At 42.2% G+C, this 19,805-nt stretch overlaps 1 protein-coding gene and 1 long non-coding RNA gene across 12 annotated transcripts in view; one reads left to right on the top strand and one right to left on the bottom strand.

Annotated features, from left to right (window-relative positions):
* LOC147359396 (uncharacterized) overlaps positions 1-19,805 on the top strand; it is a 414,201-nt gene that overhangs the window by 125,812 nt on the left and 268,584 nt on the right. Inside the window, exon 3 of one of the 8 annotated variants that reach the window (XR_015140770.1) lies at positions 10,753-12,116. The exons of 6 other annotated variants lie outside the window; for them this stretch is intronic. This is a non-coding gene — a long non-coding RNA (uncharacterized LOC147359396). Of the gene's footprint in view, positions 1-7,430; positions 7,815-10,752; positions 12,117-19,805 lie in introns of those variants that run through there. One more of the 8 variants, XR_015140764.1, reaches the window with a different exon arrangement.
* Positions 1-19,805, bottom strand: part of CPA6 (carboxypeptidase A6) — a 296,877-nt gene that overhangs the window by 102,535 nt on the left and 174,537 nt on the right. The window lies entirely within an intron of this gene.

Below are 19,805 nucleotides of genomic sequence, written 5' to 3'. Positions count from 1 at the left end.
GCTCTTGAGTCTACTTAAGAAGTTTCAGCAACACAGTGGAACAACAACAACAAAATGGGAATAACTGCACAAGAAGACAAGAAAGTCAGCTTCATTTTGCCTGCATCATCCCAGCCAAAACCCAGCACTGCTCAGTATCAAGAGGCAACATGGCAGCAAGACAGAGTTCTCCTTCTCTTTACCGTCTGAGATCTTAAAGAGAAACTGAGCTGTATTTACCACTGAAGAAGGAACCAATGGTCAACATGGCTGCCGCAGGCCTCCTGCAGATTTCACTGGCTTTTGCCCCCATAGGTATTCATACATACTAATGCCAGCTGAGCCCCTCCTGCTCCCCTTCCCCCACTCCGCACTCCAACATCGGCAGAGCCTAGTACACCTCCAGCTGCAGTAGCAGCCAGCTCAGGCCCCTGTGATGGTGCAAGTACGTGCATTTGACCTGCTTTAACTCCTGTGCCTGACCCCACCACTGTGCATGTACTTGGGGCTGCACCTCCAGCTGGGCACTTGCATGTGACTGAACTGAGGCCCAATACCAGGCTGCAGAGTGCACACCTTGAGGGAGATGGGACAGCCACAAGAGAGCATGCTGACAGCCACAAGCAAACCCCTGTGGCTGCTTGTGGGCACAGGTCAGGCCCTGTCTTCTGTCACTGGCCTGCACCATGATACTCATCTGGAGTTAACGTCTCCAGCTACACTCCTGCCTGGCCCAGCCCTGCCACCAGCCTCACTGTAGTACACGCACCTGGGAGAGATGGTGTAGTGACGGGAGGGCACACCAACCCGTAGGGCTCCTATAGTTGCCAGAAAGTTCACTGTTAACCCTGATCCTTGCTGCCTGCTTTGGCCCCTGTTACTACAAGTATATCTGCATTGAGCTCCTGCCACCACACAGGTTGGGCCTTTGCCTTCCCTAGTGGCTTAGATGGTAAAGAATTTGCCTGCCAGTTCAGGAGACATGGGTTCCAACCCTGGGTTGGGAAGATTCCCTGGAGAAGGAAGTGGCAACCCACTCCAGTACCCTCTCCTGGGAAGTCCCAGAGACAGAGGAGCCTGGAAGGCTACAGTCCATGGGGTCACCAGGAGTCAGACATGATTGATCGTAGGCATGCACACATGCGTGCACACTACAGAGGTACCTGCAGCTGGCCCCTAGAGTTGAATTTGTACATGCCACTGGCTCTGGTGACTTAAAATTTGTATGGAACCACAAAACACTTCAAATAGCCAAAGCAATCCTGAGAAAGAAGAACAAAGCTGAAGGTATCACACTTTCTGATTTCAAACTATATTATAAAGGGATAATAATAAAACAGAATGAAATTGGCATAAAACAGACATAGATTAATGAAACAGAAGAGAGCCTTGCAATAAACCTATGCATATATGGTCAATTAATTTACAACAGAGTAGCCAAAAATATACAATGGGAAAAGGACAGTCTCTTCAAACAAATGGTGCTGGAAAACTGGACAGCCACATGCAAAAGAATGAACTTGACCACTATCTTATACACGAAAGTCAACTCAAAATGGATTAAAGACTTGAACATAAGACCTGAATGCCATCAGGGAATAGATCATTGAAGATCATGTCTTCCCTAACATTCCTAATATTCCCAACAGTATCAGGCAGCATTAGCCTAAGAGTCGGACATGACTGAGCGACTGCACTTTCACTTTTCACTTTCCTGCATCGGAGAAGGAAATGGCAACCCACTCGGGTATTCTTGCCTGGAGAATCCCAGGGATGGGGGAGCCTGGTGGGCTGCCGTCTATGGGGTCACATAGAGTTGGACACGACTGAAGTGACTTAGCAGTAGCAGTTTCTTGTAATGCCTCTACCTTATCCAGAGCCTGTCAAAAAGATGTATCAGATTCTTAAGTAGTACATGCTTTGAAAAATACATTGTTAAACAGCTATTGCCTACTCTGTCCCTTTGCACCGTCTGGCAAGAGACCATTATGTTACTGCCTTTGAGACTTTAGAGAGTATCAGACTTATTAGCCTGATGGATAGCTTGACAATGAAAGACTTGAAGAAATGAAAGTCTTGAAAATGAAGACTCTTGGGACCGACTACCAGAAATCCTAATTTCAAGGGTTCCAAGAGAATCTGACTTTTTAACAAGTGCAGTAGGCAATTCTGAAATAGTTATTCTGAGGACCATGCTTTATGAAAGTCCCATGTGAGGACTGCTCTTTCAAGTGGGTGTTAATGACAACACCAGATTTAACTATAGTTCGAAGACTGAAATTTTCTCTGTTTACTTTGTACATCAAGAAACCCTTAGCAGCCCTTAATCAGCTACTCTTTTTCAGTGACTCTTAGAGAAAGCTTGTGTCTGGCACCAGTTTTAGAGGAAAAGTCATTTGTTTGGCAGCAGAAAAGGATATGCACAGAGATGTGGAGGCAGGAATAGGAACCAAGTCCATTCTCAAATTTTCCTGAGTCAAATCTACAAGTTCTCTGCATTTTCAGAAAACATTCAAATTCAGGTATAGTCTGTTTTTGTACGATGTGCATTTCCATAATTCAAAATAGCTTCGACATGACTGGAAATTTCTATAATGGACTGAAAGTTGTGAAATTGTTAGTTGCTCAGTCATGTCTAACTCTTTGTGACCCCATGGACTGTAGCCCACCAGGCTCCTCTGTCCATGGGATTCTCCAGGCAAGAGTACTGGGGTGGGTTGCCATTTCCTTCTCTAGGAAATACCCCAACCCTGGGGTCGAACCCGAGTCTCCCCTGTTGCACACAGATTCTTTACCGTCTGAGCCACTAGAGAAGGGTGGCTTATAAATGGTAAACATTTATTTCTCATAATTCTGGAAGCTGGGAAGTCCAAGATCAAGATGCCAGCAGATTAGATGTCTGGTGAGACCCTGCTTCCTGGTTCGTAAGTCTTATTGGTATGTTCTCACGGGATGGAAGGGGCAGGTAAGTGTTCTGGGCAAGGTCATGAGTACCATGCATGAGGGCTTCCCCTTCATCACCCAGTCACTTCCCCAAAGCCCTATCTTCTAACACCATCACATTGGTGATCAGTTTCAACATACGAATCTGGAGGGGACAAAAACATTCATTCAATAGCAGTAATCCAGGGTAATGTAAAAATAAAACTGAATTTGCATTGGTTCCTATATGATTTTCCCAGTGTGTTAATGTTTTACACTGACAAGTAATAGGAGCTGAACATAAGGGTACCCTGCAGAGGAACACAGCAAGGCTCAGAGGAATTCAGGACATTTCAAAATCCCATTCACCCCATGTTCTCACTCTTGGCTCAACTCGATCACTGCTTCGCCTTCAAAGTCCCCTTTGCTTGTTTTTTTCTGATCCTTCTGAATGTTGTCCTTGTCACTGTGAAGCTCAGTGGACTCCTGTCACCCCTTTCCATCTAGCCACTCTTATTTCCTGCGATAAATACCTATATTTACTGTCCCTGTGTCAACTGTGGTATTTATTCATTAGGAATCTAACATACCTTTTAAATCACACTAGTATTTTATTGTTTTGTTGTTGTTTTTGTTATTATTCTCTGTATAAAGTTGCATGGGTTTGAGTGGTCTGTCAATAATCTAATTTTCTTAGAAGCCCTGTTATTTTTAGTGTATAATTTTGTATAATGCAAGGTTTTCTGGAATGTAAATATCGTGTTCTAGCAAAAGCACCTATGTGTATATATGTGTGTGTGTTAGTCACTTACTCGTGTCTGACTCTTTGCAATCCCATAGACTGTAGTCCGCCAGGCTCCTCTGTCCATGGGATTCTCCAGGCAAGGATACTGGAGTGGGTTGCCATTTCCTTCTCCAAAAGCGCCTATATTCTCACACAAAATAGAAATAGTCATCTGTCTATGTGGTGTTTGAAATCATTTATGTCTTTGATCGTCTCTGTGAAGAAGAATACAGAAGAATGGGCAGGTTTTGGCTCTGAGTTTGGAATCACTAAGCATTGCTTTTCTGCACCATGCCATGGGATTTGGTTTAGGATCTCAACTACTTACAGTGGCAGATCCACACATCTTCTTTTAACCCACCTTTAGAGTGTATGCCTGTCAGCTGAACATGCTGCCCATCTGTTTGACAAATACACAGTTAAAGATCCAAGAACCAAACCAGATACTCTATACAAAAACAAGTATGGAAAGAAAGAGGTGGGTTTCTTTGGGTGAATCTTGAAACTGAATTACCCAGTGAGGGCCTGGGGCTTCTTGTGGCATAAAGTATGATGTAGGGCTTCCCTGGTGGCTCAGACAATAAAGAATCTGCCTGCAATATAGGAGACCCAGGTTCAACCTCTGGGTCAGGAAGATCCCCTGGAGAAGGGAATGACAACCCACTTCAGTATTCTTGCCTGGAGAATTCCTTCTTGTGGCATAATGTGTGATAAGAATGACAAATTTTACTCTATTTTTTAGACTGTCTTCACCATTTTTAAGTGCACGCAATTTAGTAGGGTTAACTACAGTCAAGCTGGGAACAGGTCTGCAGAACGTCATCTCTACCCATTAAACTATAACTTCCCTTTCCCCTCTCTCCACCATAATTTTTAAAAATTCCTGACCATTTGCCAATTGAACAGGTGGTAACTGTATGGTTATCTAAAATCGCCTTTAGCTTGCTGAGTCATAAAAAATTCAAAGAACCAAGGGAATTAACTTCAACCAGGTTTGAGATAAATCCAGGAAAAGAGAGAAATAACTTCTAATCCCAAGAGTAGAAATGCGGTCAGGATGTATCAATTCTTAATTCACAGCAAGGAACCCTTTGATCAGTATTAAGCTGGCCTGAGGACTTTCATGGCAATTCAGGAGCCTCCATGGCTGTTTTCTGTCTGGCAGCCCCATGGCTCTGCAGAGTACAGACTAGTAGTGGGGAGCCCGGGCAGCAGCTTGCCCCCTAAATGGCCATGAATAAATCATGAAGTCTAACAGGCTCTTCGAAGATCATGTACCCAAAACAGATGTCCTTTATCCTCAAGGAGTTTACTCTTTCAGAATAATCTCAGTGAGAAATCCTTGAGGGGTATTTAGATGACCTTCTTCTTGAGACATCATGCTGCTTTATGCTTTGCTAAATGTCTAATCCATATAATTATATCAAGGCGCCAAATCTGTCTTGTGTTCTTTGATGTGGAGTGCAAATATAATTCGCTGCTCTGTCACATATATCTCTGATATGGAACTTTAAACTTTCCTCCACCAACCTCCAACCTCCACTGGGCCCAAGCAGAGCCTACTGTTAACTTCTCCCCTTTACTATCCATTTAATGATATAAATGGACCTCTTCATCCTAGAAACTATTTGCAGATACTTTAGAACCATTTTTATAGCCATCCTACTGGAGTGGGTAGCCATTCCCTTCTCCAGGAGATCTTCCCGACCTAGGGATTGAACCCATGTTTCCTGCATTGCAGGCAAATTCTTTACTGCCTGAGCTACCAGAAAAGCCCTAGCCATCAAAGATTGTGCTAAATTATTTTAAAGGCTATTCAATTGATATGTAATCATCAAGAGAGACTGCTGCCTATGTATTTATATCCCATATTTTTTTGGAAATAACTAGTTGTTTAATGACCAAAGAATATAATTTTTAGAATAGTGATTCTGTGTAATTATAAAACACTGGCCCATGTCTAAGTGACTTTTCTTTTAAATGTGTAGTAGCTCTTTTCAAAAAGCATTTGGTTGAAATGATATATGTATTTCAGGATGATAGAAGCATCATGTAGAAAAAATCAGATGATTGAAAACGGGGCTCATTGTTTTTTCCATGAAACTCACTGCTCCTCTAATATTTTTCTTTGAGTTGAGAGGTTTATTGTCCACATTAAGGCACCCAAGCCACTCAAACTTTAAATCTAAAGTGTCACCTTTAACGCCTCTTCCCAATCTATCGGCCCCTAGGTGGACTGTCTCTTTGAAATGTCCCTCAAATTCACTCCTACTGTCTGTATCTGTACCTTCAACATTTCCCTCCTGGTTGGTTTCATTATGCTGCTGACCGATAACTCTGGTCTAGTCTTTCCCTTCACCTATCTGTTTTCTTGCACAGTTGCCTTTATTAAATGCAGGCACCTACTGACAAATCCCTAATGTTGTCTACTGCATAGAAGATCAGGTCCAGATCCCTTGGCAGCACATCCAAGGCCCCCGGTCATGCACCTGTTCAGCATCACCTTCCCCCGGTCACCAGGCAGGCTTGTCATTCTTGGCCTCCATCCCCTGGCATATACGGTTTCCTTTGCTGGAAGGTCCTACTTGCTTCCTCACTATTTCTCTCCTACTCCCAAACATGGCAAGTGTGAGACCGATCCAGGCTTTGTGGGGAACCTGAGGCTTATACAATCTGGGGAGTCCAGTGTAAGAAAAAGAAAACACTAAAGCAACTATACCGTAATAAAATTTTTTTTAAATGAAGAAAAAGAAAATGGCAACTCACTCCAATATTCTTGCCTGGGAAATCTCTTAGAGAAGCCTGGTGGGCTACAGTCCATGGGGTCGAGAAGAGCTGGACATGACTTAACTACTAAACAATAACAACAATGGCAGTTCTGGTCATTGTGTGAGAATATAAAGTTGTAAGGAATTGGGAGTTGGGGCTAAAACAAAAGTCCTATTGCTTACAGATGTGACTATCTATTTGGAAAAAACAAAAGCTACAGGCATATATATAAACTAAATTTTTTTTAATGAAAAAAGAAAAAGAGTACACAATTATGCCTTCTTGCATGTGTGTGTGTGCTCAGTCACTCAGGTATGTTCGACTCTTTTGTGACCCCACGGACTGTAGCCCGTGAGGCTCCTCTGGTCCATGGGATTCTCCAGGCAAGAACACTGGAGTAGGCTGACATGCCATCCTTCAGGGGATCTTCCCAACTCAGGGATCGAACCCGTATCTTGTGTCTCCTGCATTGGCAGGCTGGTTCTTTACCACTAGTGCCACCTGGGAAGTCTTGCATTCTCAGATTTTTGTATAATTATGAAAATAGGGGCAGGCATTGGTAGGGTTCCAGACAACTGAGGAAGCCCGAGCTTAAGCTTGGTTAGCTTCTTGGTAAATCTGCCTCTGAGCTATTCCTCAGTGACTCTTTTTGAACTGTTGTTTGTTAAACTTTCTCAGTCTGGTAGAGTAATGAGGATAGAGTGTGCTCAATAAAGATTTATTGAATTAAAGAATAAAATTCTACTCCCACCAAAGTTTGGGTCTGTCTTCCAGAATTTTCTCAAACAGTTAAATGTTGATTCTTCCTTTTCTCCAGGGTGCTTTGTAGACACGTTTAACATGGCACTTTGAACAGCAAGTCGCAATAGTGTGTTTTTATTTCTTGTGGATTGGGGACCTTATAATATACCAGTAAATCCCTAAACCTTATAGTACACCTGAAACAGCTTGAATAACTTGTGACTCTCACTCCCAGAGTTCCTGATTCAGTTGAGCTGGATGGAGCCGAGGATTTACGTTTTTGACAAGTTTCTGAGGGTGCTGGTGGCCAAGTTCTACAGGAATTACACCCCATTCACTCTAAGCTCATTCATTCTGAGCTCATGCTAGGTGCTTGAATATATATTAAACTGAAAAAGAATTAAGCATCTTATAAAATTTTATCTTTCTATACTTTCAGCAAGTAAAAAATTATGGAGTCTTACATGTAGTTTTTAAAAATTGAATTCTCTATTAATAATTAATGTAACTAACAAAATTTATTACATAACTATATATTACTTTGCAAATTAATAATCCTTTGTTGTTCCATTCTTAGATCATGTTTTAAAGGGAAGGAAAATAAAAAGAATTTTAAAGGTTCAGATTGTTCCTTATATATTTGCTATAGTACTTGGGGCTTTCCTGGTGCTTCAGATGGTAAAGAATCTGCCTGCAATGCAGGAGACCTAGGTTCAATTCCTGAGAAGGGCATGACAACCTATTTCAGTATTCTTGCCTGGAGAATCCCATAGACAGAGGAGCCTGGTGGGCTATGGTCCATGGGGTAGCAAAGAGTTGGACATGACTGAGCGACCAACACTACAAAAACTACTATAGTACTTGGGGAAATATTTAACAACAGTTACCAAATCTTTATTCTAGATTAGGGTGTATTGTTTTTCTTATTACAAAGATAACAACCAAAGACTAAAGAAAGGGAGAATATCATGAGGTTATTAAAATCGTATACATAATGACATGAGTTTTTACTGTTAAAATGTTAATATTTAAAAAGGTGGTACTTGATTAAAATCATACCCATAAGGATGTGAGTTTTTAATATGAAAACTGTTATATATGACAAAACATTTAATTCCACAGTACTTAAGATGTATACAATAATACAGAGACTAATATAGTTTTGAAAAAGCAAAGGAAGATGACAGAGTAGAGGCAAAGTAGAGCATAATGTTAAGAAAATTTTATGAAAAAATATTTATTCAACAAGGAAAGACTTTAAAAATTTTAGAGTAGTAATACCGGTGATTTGCTTTATTTATCTAAAAATTTAGATGAGTTTCTGAGGACCAAAAGGAAGAAAAGAGGAAAGACACACACACACACACACAAAAGGAAAAGGAAGAAAGAAAGAACTGAAAAGAGGCTTTGAAAGGTTATAAAGCCCAGGGAGTCCTTGTTGTTGCAGTGATAAAGAATCTGCCTTGGGAGCCAAGATCCCACAAAGCCTGAGCTCCACAACTAGAGAAACCCACACACTACAACTAGAGAAGCTGTGCACAGCAATGACGACCCAGCACACACATGCAAAAATTATGAAGCCCAGGCACTCTTACTCATAGAATCATTTCAGAAAGAAATTACCAAACTTTCTACCGGGAATAAAAGCTCTTTGTTTACCTGAAGCCTTGAGGTTATTAGGGATTAAGGACCAGGACTGCTCACCGTTCCCCATGGGGTGCATGTCCATGTGTGGAGATACCCTGGATGTGGAGTGGACTGGGCACTCTTGCCCAGTGTGCTGGCTCCCCCTTTAAGAGATCTTAGCATTTTTTTAACATCAAAATTGGAAACTTATAGGTAAAGTTTTTAAAGACCGTATGTATGTTAGTCACTCAGTTGTGTCTGACTCTTAGGCTCTAAATTACTGTTGAAACCCAAATCTAGAACTAAAGTTTAAAAAATTTATTAAAAATTTAATTTCAATTTTAATATGCAATAGAAGTTTGTATTATGTGAACTCATGACACGCCTGCAGCTGACAAAATGGTCCAGGAAAGACTTTCAGTGGGCATTTCTGATCATCTGCTATCAGAAGCAGATTGTTGCTTTAAGAATCAATTTTTTTTCTTTCATTTTCTTTCTTTCATATTTCATTCACAACATAAACATACTTAAAAAAATGCCTGTTTCCTTTCTTCTAAATCCTTTCAAATTAAACAAATGTGGTCATGCAGTTTATAATGAAATCTTTCTTCCCTCTAGCTATTGAAACAACCAGGCTTAACAAGTGGAGAATTAGAGAAACAAGGCAGTACATGCATATAAGTACACTTACAAAGAAATTCACAAAGAGAACAGAAGGGCAGCAGGTTACTAGTATTAAAGCCTGGGAGTGTGTGGACGTCACAATGTAGTGACCATTGCTTCACTTAGACAACTGTGAGTTGTTTATAGAGGCTTTGCCTGTGTCATAAGGGCCTCAGGTGACAAGGAGACGTGGGGATAGAAATATAACTGCACCTTCTCCCACCCGTCACCACGGCCATGTCTTTTAGCAGAATGTGTTACTCGCTCTATGTGTACTCAATATATGGACCATATCTGATCCTGGCCCCAGCTGAGCATGTACTGATCACGTGGCTGATCATGCACTGATCACGTGACTGAGCATGCACTGATCACGTGGCGATTAGCACTTGGATGTTAGAGAAGAATGAGACCTTTTTGTGCTAAGGCCTGAAGGAGTGAAGGAGAGATATTCTAAGCTACCTCTCTTTACCATGGTCCTACCAAACCTTGCAAGGACTTTCCAGGTAGGTCAGTGGTAAAGAATCTGCCTGTCAATGCGGGAGACATGGGTTCAATCTCTGGGTGGGGAAGATTCCCTGGAGGAGGAAATGGCAATCCACTCCAGTATTCTTGCCTGGAGAATCCCATGGACAGAGGAGTCTGGTGGGCTACAATCCATAGGATCACAGAATCAGATGCAACTGAGCACGCACACACACCAAACCTTTCAAGGGTAGGGAGGCAGATTGGATAACTAAAAGGAATTTTTACTCCCAGGTCTCATTTATAGCTCTTTACTTGTCCCATGTAAGTTGGAAGGCTTCACTGCATCTTTGACTGTTAATAGGACAAATGGTGAGGCTTGAGCAGGACCAGCAGTTAGTGCCCAAAACAGACTTAATTGAACTGATGTTAACCAGTTGCCAGATTAATGGATGGTCTCCATGCTCTCTGGAAAGGACACTGACTAAGGCCCAAAACTTACTGGACAGCTGAAGTCTGCAGGTTACTCTCTATGGAATATCTGTGCACCACTGCCCTGCTATTTGAATTGCACACTCACCAGTAATTAGTCATATTTCTTCTGAACCCTGTTGTTGCCTGTCATACCAAGAGAATAGGAGTGGAAGTGAGGCATGCACCTTCCATCTCACTCTTTAATGATGAAGTGGCTGCTGTGGGCCCCACCCCCCACCAACTCCCGCCACCCCATGTATCTGTTCCTGTAGCAGTTGTTTTTAGCAATAGCAGCTGGATTCAACCTGCAGTTTCTTCTGTCTTTTCAGCATATGTGTCACTGTACATCAGAGAGATCAGTACCATCTGCTCAGCAAACCCCTCCATCCTCAGAGGTCGGATCTCAGGTCTGCAGAGTGTCTGCCCAAAGCTCCTGGGACATCAGCATCAGCCAAGCAGTGGTCTGAATCCTCAGACTTCTGCATTCTGGCTCTGAGGGAGGCTTTGTTCGAGTCTCAAGTCTAATGTGCTGTGCTTAGTTGCTCAGTGGTGTCCAACTCTTTGCGACCCACTGGACTGTAGCCTACCAGGCTCCTCTGTCCGTGGAATTCTCCAGGCAAGAATACAGGAGTGGGTTGCCATTCCCTTCTACAGGGGATCTTCCCAACCTAGGGATCAAACCCTGGTTTCCTGCATTGCAGGCGGATTCCTTACTGTCTGAGCCATCAAGGAAGCCCTCAAGTCTAATAATCCGTACCTATTCCCTTTGTTCATATGTCCATGGATCAGACACTAAGCCCCTGTTGTACTGAATATTCAAGAGAAAGTAGACTTCTGATCACAGCTGTTGAGCCTTGGGTGGACCATTTTCAGCACTGGGTTTTGATTATGTCTAAGATTGTCCATTCCTGGAAGAAAGAGTCTTTTGCTTTAGATCACATCGTGCATGTGTGCTCTGTTTCTGACTTCTTGACTCCACGAGCTACAGACTGCCAGGCTCCTCTGTCCATGGAGTTCTCCAGGCAAGGATACTGGAGTGGGTTGTCATTTCCTTCACCAGGAGATCTTCCCAACCCAGGGACTGAACCTGCATTTCCCACATTAGTAGGCAGATTCTTTTTTTACTGAACCACCTGGGAAGCCTAGACCACATCATTCCTCAGCTTAAAAAGTCAGCTTTCCACTTTCCTCAGAACAAACCCCAGTTTTATATGGTTTTCTCCCAGGCCTTGAATGACCTTGCCCTGGGGTGTATCTCAGACCTCATGATTAACTCCTCTTCTTTCTATTTATTGCAATCCAGCCACACTAACTTTTTTTTCCATAAAGCAACTAAGCTCTGCTAGGCAAATCTGCCTTTGTGCTTACAATGGTATTTGTCTGGAATGTTTTCTTTTGAGACCTTCGCATGACAGGTTACAGTCTTATTATCACCTTTTAAAAGAGGCTTTTACTGAGCTTTCAAAGAATTCCATTCTCTCAATATAATCCCCTTTATTTCTCTCATAGCATTTACCATAATCCTTAATTACCTTGTTTTCTTCTGTATTTGCCTATTTTCTTCTCCATGACTAGAATATAAGCTTGTAGGAGCATCTATTTTGTCTACCTTGTTGATTACTTCTTTAAATAGCTATTGGATTAAAAAATAAATTTAGCTTTTGGCACTGTCTAAAATATGCAAATAAATGCAAATTATGAGTGTTATCCTTCAAAGGAACATAGAAATTCAAAGTACCTAAATATAAAGTTTTTATTCTTCTAAGTCTACCCAGAACAAGTGGACAGCTGTTTTCACAGGTTGGACCATTCATGTGCTACACTAAATCCTCTTGGAAAAAGAGATCAGCAGGAAGGGGGTTAAGCATAGTTTTGATGCAAGACTCTGTCAATGCAAAACAAAGTGAGGAAGAGCAGTTGCAAACCATTCACCAATGCATTTGCTCTCAGCAAATGAATATCACAAATCTTGTGGGCTTAGGCCGTTCATTCCATATGGTCACACTTCATCATCAGCCCGAAGGTGTCTGCAAACATGCTCTGAACACTGACTCAAAGGAAAAAGGTATAATCTTGTCACATAAGCAAAAATTTAAGGCAGAGTACAAGAATCAGTAAAACTGATGACATTTTCTTTCATGAAGCCCTATCAAGTTATATTAGTCCAAGGGGCTTATCAGACTGTCTGATATTGACTCATCTTCCTTTTCCAAACACATCTGAGGCCCCCCTTGAATCAAATGGTTGACCATAACATGTCATGCACCAAAGTCTGGGGTCTGACTAAAGACATTACACTTCTAGAGAACCGTATTTCATTAGGAAATTTCTCTTTGTCCCCATATCTTGGCACAGTCTTATAGTACCATAACTATACTATCCATGATATAGCATTTATATACATGTGAGTTAATAAAATCCATATGAAACTTTATCTAGACTACTCATAGAACGATTTCCCAATTGATAGATTATCCAACTTTTATACTTCTCCCACTGAAAGTATTTATTACCCCTCCTTGCAAATACACATATAATATACAGGGAAATTGGGTGGACAAAGTCAACAAGACGAATCTCATCTATGAATTCAGTCTCAGGAAGAATGATGCTAGCCTGCCCACAGCCCCGCTCACTACTCCATAGCCATGCTATCCTACAAAATTACTCCCTGTCGAGGTGGAGAATTTAGCTGTATAAGGACACAGTCTTCAGATTTCTGCTCATGTTCGGTCATTATGACCCTACCGTAAGAGTAGAACCGACTTTCTCCACTGTCAACATCCCAAGTCTATTCAAATTTTACAAGTGTGGAGATACAGGCAAGCTTTCTTCCTGATCCTACTGTTTATCTTTTTAAGGTCTTGACGAAGGTTAGTATAAACCTCTCCTAAATCACAACCTCTCACAACCATAGACGTCATGCTCTGAGTCACTGAGGGAAAGCAGTAAAATGAGAAACTTGTCTGTAACTTCATAAACAGAGGATTTAACACTAGGGCTTTCTACTGCTGATGATTTGGACCAAAGAGTCCTATTTCCCAGACGGACATTTGGCAGGACTCTGATTCTAAACCACTGCACAGTGAAATGGAGAGAACACAGTTGTTACAAAAGCAATGATCCTTCTCTGTGCTTGCTAGATGCCACCATTTATGACATTGGGGACATTCCTGATTTACATACAGTCTCCCTCAGTGGGACGAGGGCTACCTTTCTCAAGCTTGGACTTCTCAGACTTCCTATCCTTTAGTCCAGGTATGTGCCAGAAAGAAAGACAAAGCTTTCAAAAGCAGCAGACAGTTAACAGTGTCCTGCAAAACCTTATCTTCCCAGAGTTACACAGCCACGGTCCCTATGGATAGGAAAAGCCTTTGTGAAGAGCAGTAAACTGCATTGGTAAGAGGTGGGTGGGGGATGGGGCTCAAGGGTGAAGGGCCCTAGAATCGCTACTCATTCATTCACTCATTCTTTCTTCTCCTACCAGAAGAGGTTCACATTGGGGTGGGGTAAGGGTTGACTTGAAGGAAGCTGAGGTTTGCCAACTTTTCAAGTGTTCCTGACGTTTTAACTTAGGTATTGACATCCCCAGCAGTAAAGAACCCACCTGTTAATGCAGGAGATGCAGAGACATGGGTTTGATCCTTGGGTCAGGAAGATCCCCTGGAGGAGTGCATGCCAACCCACTTCAGTACTCTTGCTTGGAGAATTGCCATGGACAGAGGATCCTGGCCAGCTATGGTCCATAGAGTTGGCAAAGAGTTAGACACGACTGAGCACATTTGCGTTCACGCGTGCACACACACACACACACAAATGACTGAGCACATATGCATGTGCGCATGCACACACACACACACACACACGAGCATCTTAAGTGACCAACTGACACCAGGACTTTAAGCCAAATGGAAACTGTCGACTAGGTCCTCTCCCATTTTCCTTCTAGATCCCCTTTCCAGCCAGTTTTGTGAGTCAGAATCTTTATGGGAATTTCTGCTTAGCCCCATCCCTTATTCCTCATTCACCCTGACACTGCAAAAAAAAACACACACACACACATCTATCCACTCTTGCTGAAAACAATTATTGTTTAGAGAGTAAATGTAGTTTGGCTCACCAAAGCCTGATTATTTGAAACCACATTATAAACATGCAAATGTGGAAGATTCTATATAGTACACCAAATAAATAGACAATTTCTAAATCTCCACCTTCCATTCCTCTTGTAATTCATCTTGTATAGAACCAACCAATTAATCACTCTTTAACAACTCTTCCGATGTCTCTGCCATACCCTCAAATTTATAATGACTACAAATTGCCTATAGAACAAAACTCCCAGATTTTAATCTTGGTAATTTAAAGCTCTCCATTAATTTAGTGAAAAAAATACATGCCAAGAACTTCCCTAGGCATTGCTGAAGATACAAAATGAGCCTAAGAAGATTCCTGCTTTCAATGAATTTACAACCTAATTGAGAGAATGTAAGGGCAGAATACATGTGCCACACAGGAGGCATCCAGAAGAGCAGCGATTATACACTAAGCATTTATTTGTGTGGTGTGCCAGTGGTTCACATCTCGTATCATGAATCCTCATAACAACCCTAGAACCTGGAGGTTGATATCTCCATTTACAGATAACTATAGCAATAGCAACTGCCAGTTCCGGCCTGCACCAGGCACTTTGTATACAGCATCACACTTAACCCCTCTCATTTCACAATAAGTGTAGGTGATTTGCCTGAGGTCACGGAACTAGTCAGTGGCCACAATGTCTGAGCATGTGTGTCTGCCTCCCATACACACGTGTTGAAATTCTAATGCCCAGTGGGATGGTATTGGCAGGTCGGGACTTTGAGAGATGATTAGGTCATGAGAACAGGGTTTCCTGAAGGGGATTAGTGACTTAATAAGGAAGTCTGAGAGCTCCTGAGCCCCTTCCCACCACATGAGAAGACAGTGAGAAGCTAGCAGCCCGCGAACCAAAAGACTTCACCAGAACCGGACCATGCTGGCAACCTGGTCTTGGACTTCCAGCCTCCAGGACTGTGAGAAATAATTTCTGTTGTTTCTTAGTCACCCAGTCTTTGTTATTTTGTTATAGAAGCCTGGATAGACTGAGACAGTGGCAGAACCTGGTTTCAAAACAAGTCTCTGACTCCAAAGTCTTTCTTCCTTAGACTATGCCCTCTGCCTTCTTAGGGATAAAGCTCAGAGATGGTCAGCAGCTTTGCCAGAGTTCATCAAGCTCTTAAGCGGTGACAGGGATGGAAAGGCATATTTATTTTACTTCCAAGTACATGCTTGTTTCCTTTTCCTCTTTCTCCTTGTCTTCCCTTCCCTTCCTGAACAGTTCAACCCTAAGACCCTGAGGTGGGGCTGAGCAGCCCTGTTTGGGGGTGGGGGATGGAAACCCAGAACCTGGGCAGGATGTCTGTGGTAGGAAGGAGGGTGAGGAGGGTATCCTGCTGCAGCGGGGAGGGAGTGTGGTGTCAGAGCCTGGGCAGGGTCATGAGGGTGTCCACATATAGAGGGCTTGGCCAGGAGATGGATGTTGGAGCCCATGGAGGGTGAGGAGGGTGCGCACGTGGATAGGTGCTCACTCTGAGCATCAGCACTTGCATAGATTAAGAAGGGATTCTATATGGGGTAATTGGTGGCCTGGCACAGGGTTTTAGAGCCCAAATAGGGTGAGGAGGATGGTGTGTGTGTGTGTGTGTGTGTGTGTGTGTGTGTGTATGTGTAAAGTTGAGGAAATGATATGAGTAGGTTATACTCAAGGGGATTGGTCAAATAAGTAAATGCATTTCAGATAATGGGAGGCTGGTTTCTCAGTACCAAAGAAAGGAATTACAAACAGGACAAAAAATTAAAATAGGCTTTAATGTAAACCAATGCTTTTCAACATAAAAGCAGATACAAAAATAAATATTCAAATAAAAGTTGGAATGTGTGTATATATGTGTTTGTGTGTACACACACAGACACATATAATACATGCCTATGTTCCTTAGCTCTGTCTACCAGCATCAACGAGCATACCCAATGTCTAGACCTTGACTTCTAAAATACCAATTTGCACTAAAAGGAACCAGGACTCTTTGGAGAAATGGCTAATTCCAGGACTGGGGCAAGGGAAGTACAAGATGAATTGGGAACTCCCTCTTGTGCCAGAAAGAAAATAACCAAAGTATGATTAGAAGGATGGGAAAAGACACAGAGGCCAACTTAAAAGAGTTCCCACTGGTCTAATACAGAACAAATTTAGCATCACTATAGATCATGGTAATAATAGATTAGATCTCTTGAATAAGATAGGAAAACATGAGCCCATATTAATATATATTATACATAGATTAAAGTTTTATGAGAAATGGGAATTACACAGTTTCAAAATACCTCTCTACAAAGCACTTAGGAGAAGAAACAGTGGAGAAGCCTGGCAGACTCCTTTTCAGTTAATAGTTGCCGTGAACATCATCCGCCATGGGACACACAGAAATTTATGCTAGTAGATAGGATGCAACAAGAACACAGAGATGTGCTCTGATGTTTCTGCTGAAGAAGCATAACCAGATTCTAGACCCAAGGAAACATGAAACAAAACAAAAAATATTCTACAAAATAACTGACTTGAAAACTTCAGAAGTCTCAACGTCATGAAAGTTAAGGAAAGACTTGTTTCAGACTGAGGGCAACTAGAGAGAGATGACAATTTAATCCAATCACGTGACTCTGTACCAGATGCTTTTACTATAAAGGACATTTTTGGGAGAATTGGCAAAATCTGAGTGGGGCCTGAAGATTCAATGGTAGTAAGATATTAGTGTTAATTTCGGAGTTTGAGGGTCCTATTTTGGTTATTAGGAAACTCCAAATTGTTTGGAGGAAATATACTTGGAAGTGTTCAGCATAACGGGGAAACTTAGTTTCAGATGGTTTAGAAAAAAACCCTTTGTATTGACTATACTTCCATGTCTTCTGTAAGTTAAGACTGTTTCAAAATACAAATGATCAGAACAGTATATTCTCCTGTGCGCTATTTTGCTTTTCTTCATGGAAGAGATGGGATTGAGGGAGAATTTAAATAGGTAGTGATGTCTAGGAGGAAAACTTTTCATGTAAAGTGGTGTGTTCAAACACACTTAGTGCTTCCCTGTTGCCTTACAAATTCTCAGAGAAATGGGAGGAGGCAGGATAGAAAAATGGCTAAGATGAACATTGGAGTTAGACCCAGATTCAAATGCTGACTTTGTCTTTTTAATAAGCTGTGTGACTTGTGACTATTTAAATCTCAGTTTCATCATCTGTTGGAGAAGGAAATGGCAACCCACTCCAGCATTCCTGCCTGGAGAATCCCATGGACAGAGGAGCCTGGCGGGCTGCAGTCCGAGGGGTCGCAAAGAGTCGGACATGACTGAAGCGACTTAGCAGAGCGCTAGCACTTCATCATCTGTGAAGTGGAAATAAAGCTGATGTTTGTGTGTGGCAGCATACTTCCTGCCACATTCATCACTGATGAAGATGCAGATATGATATAATAATGATGATCTGAACTACAGTTTACAGAAGGTAATCTGTGTTGTGTAGAAGGGACGGGAGTTGGTGCAGAGCGACCTTGAAAGAAAGCAGAGCAGTTAGGAAGCTAATAGTGATTGTCTAGATGAGAGTAGAGTAATGGCTATTGGAATGGGAGGACTTGGGCAGATAAGAGTTTGTTAGGGTAAATTCTTCAGGTTTAAAACAATGAATTAGATCTCCAGGTGATCCCTAGAAGCGCCAAGACTGTTCTGAGATCCAGTCTCTGGTGGAGAGCAAGGAACAGTGCCCTTAGTGATTAGGGGAGCCAGAAGTTACTGGGGTTCCTTAAAGGAGAGCTCTAAGTCCAGTTCTCCACAACCAGCCCCTTCCGGCCTAAGTGAAAACATACAGACATACACTTTTCAGCTTATTATGTCCATTCTTCTGCTGCTGCATCTTGCCTTTCCCCACGTTTCTGTCCCTTTCTCCCTGAATATTTTACTCAGGCACTCAAAGCCCTATACTTTGTTGAGGTCTTGGCCAAGGTTTTGTGCCTTTTCTGGCTCTAAGAGAATGTCTGATTCAAGCGCCATAACAAGTGTTGATGGTTGGGAGCATGAAACTTCCTGATGACTGTTCAGTTCAGTCCCTCAGTCGTGTCCAACTCTTTGCGACCCTTGGACTGCAGCATGCCTGGCTTCCCTGTCCTGATGACTGTTAGGAAGACTTAGTCTGTGGGTACTTTCAATCAGCAACTTACTCCTTGCTCTGCAGTTCTACATGCAGCTGGCATGACACCGTCTTGCGTTTGCTGATACAATATATTGCAATTGTATGGCTCTCTCTTTCCTCTGTATTCATTTTGTCCCATTCACATGCTCTTCCTGGGCAGAGGCTGTGTTTCCATAGGAACACTGAATAGTTGCACAGAGTAGTTGCTCAATGAATGTCTGTAGAACTGAACTGAATCAAAAACTAGAATGATGACAAGAAAAAGAAAAGCAATTCTAAGCGAGTTGTGAAATCACAGTTTCCTTATTTAAATAAAACAGAAGCTACAGAAATAAATGCTTCAGCATTAGCAAAAACACAAAGCAACTGTCCCTTGGAAAATGAAGCATGTTTGAGAACACAGGCCTGGGGTCAGCTCCCAGGTTACATTTCGATCACTGCTCTGCTGCTTCCTAGCTTCAGAACCTGGAAATTAGTAATGTTTGCTGCCTAAGACTTTTGCATTAAATGAGATGACATAGGTAAAGAACACTGTGTGTTTGACTAATAATTAACAACTCGAGGACTGTTAGCTATTATGATTAATTTTTTCCTAAAATTTTTGAATAGAAAATGAAAAGATATTGCTCTGAAGTTCTCTCAAGGAGGTCAGGCTTCTCTAAGAGGATTCAGCTGGAAAGCCAGCTATTGGAATAACCCATGTAGTTCTAAGAAGGGAGAAGTCATCTCATATCCAGTTCCTTTCCCAGACTACAGTTATACAAGGTGGGTTGGGGAGTTCAGGCCTGAGTGTGTGTATATGTGTGCTCAGTTGTGTCCGACTCTTTGTGGCCCCACGGACTGTAGCATGCCAATGGGATTCTCCAGTCAAGAACACTGGAGTGGGTAGCCATTCCCTTCTCCAGGGGGATCTTCCCGAACTAGGGATCAAACCTGCATCTCTTGCATTGGCAGGCAGATTCTTTACCCCACTGAGCCATCAGGGATGATACCATATGACCTGACACTAACAGCCTTAAAATCCCATTCCTCTCCCACAGTAAGGCCACTGCATTTCGTCATGTTTCCATGCTTCTCTCTATGGGGGAAATTCTGCATGTTCAGCCTGTGTCCTTCAAGGATG

Source organism: Bos grunniens, chromosome 14, assembly GCF_055505025.1.
Source record: "Bos grunniens cultivar Pamir isolate PY7600 chromosome 14, Bosgru_T2T1.0, whole genome shotgun sequence".
NCBI classification, from domain to species: Eukaryota; Metazoa; Chordata; class Mammalia; order Artiodactyla; family Bovidae; genus Bos; species Bos grunniens.
The sequence above is the reverse complement of the archived record's forward strand: the minus strand, read 5'-3'. Positions and strand labels throughout refer to the sequence as shown.